Source organism: Colobus angolensis, unplaced genomic scaffold, assembly GCF_000951035.1.
Source record: "Colobus angolensis palliatus isolate OR3802 unplaced genomic scaffold, Cang.pa_1.0 Scaffold4, whole genome shotgun sequence".
In the NCBI taxonomy this organism is placed as follows: domain Eukaryota; kingdom Metazoa; phylum Chordata; class Mammalia; order Primates; family Cercopithecidae; genus Colobus; species Colobus angolensis.
In genome coordinates, this window is record NW_012117376.1 from 15,196,993 (window position 1) to 15,198,346 (window position 1,354).

At 52.1% G+C, this 1,354-nt stretch overlaps 1 protein-coding gene across 1 annotated transcript in view; it reads right to left on the minus strand.

Moving 5' to 3' along the window:
• Window positions 1-983, minus strand: part of PDIK1L (PDLIM1 interacting kinase 1 like) — an 11,516-nt gene extending 10,533 nt beyond the window's left edge. Inside the window, exon 1 of the mRNA XM_011955606.1 lies at window positions 791-983. The gene's annotated coding sequence lies outside the window, so the exon portion shown is untranslated. The remainder of the gene's footprint in view (window positions 1-790) is intronic.
• Window positions 984-1,354: the final 371 nt, after the last annotated feature.

The window sequence follows — 1,354 nt, forward strand, 5'->3', positions numbered from 1 at the left end:
CGATCTCGGCTCACTCCAAGCCCCGCCTCCCGGGTTCACGCCATTCTCCTGCCTCAGCCTCCCGAGTAGCTGGGACCACAGGCACCCGCCACCACGCTCGGCTAATTTTTTTGTATTTTTTAGTAGAGACGGGGTTTCACGGTGTTAGCCAGGATGGTCTCGATCTCCTGACCTCGTGATCTGCCCGCCTCGGCCTCCCAAAGTGCTGAGATTACAGGCATGAGCCACCACACCCGGCCATTAACGTTTACTTAAAAATAAAATAAGCTACTTAGAATACAGCTACCTTTTTGTAGTCATTTAACAATAGCTATTTTAAAATTTTTATGTTTCCTTTTCACTAATCATAAGAGAGCTGGAGTACACAATATCTATTTAGTTCTAGGTCATTTTTGCCAACAAAGATCCTGCATATCAAGGGGCTCTCTGACAGAGTTCTTGGGAATTCAACTTAATGAACGGTTTAAAGGCGAGAGAGCAAAGGCCCTGCACAGAAACGCTGTGTTGAATGCAGAAAGTCTAAAGTGTGCTTCCTCACTCCCCAAACAATGTCTAGATTCTAACCAACTCCACGAACGAATTCTCATTTGTAGATTGTGACCACGGGCAAGAAAAGTAACCTGAGATTGTACAATATTTATTCAGTACAGCTGGGGAAGCAAAAGGCTACTACTGACCCTAGAGCCTGAGAAGTTGGGATCCACTACTTTAAGTCCGTAGGATAGATTTAATAAAAAGAAATGACTTCTGAGATTGCTTTCAGTCCCACTTCCTCTAACTGGACACCCACCCTACAAATCGCTACTGAATTTCCTAGTGTCTAATTTCCTGCCACAGAATCCTCTGCCCTGGCTGCACAGCAGACGAGCTTTCCTGCTCTACGGGGATCGCCAATCACATCCACTCAAGGTGGCTCGTGTCTCTGAAGCAGTCCCATGTCCTCTCCAGCCTGGTACGGTCCCCATGGGGAAGAGCACCCTCCTGAATAGGGAGGAGAGGGGTGTTTATGAAACCCGTGGGATCCCGGATCAAATGATGCATTCGGTGCGAACCTAAGTGACTTTCGACCGAAAGTGGCGGGCCCTCGCTCCTACTGCTCTAACCAGGCGCTGGGACGCGGGCCGGCCAGGCCAGACACCTGCTGGCACCCGGGAAGGGCTAGTCCCGGCCAGAGGTGTTGCCCGACGCGGCCACTCAGGCCGCGCTCATTGGCCAAGTGTCAGGCCCTCCCCCTCCTCGGCCGTGCTCAGATGAAGCCCGGAGGGGAGCCTCCCGAGCCCCTTTGCTCAGAGGAGCCAGCCCTGCAGTTGCCTCAACTCCTCGGGGCAGGGGGCTGAGGGCCGAGGGAAGGTGG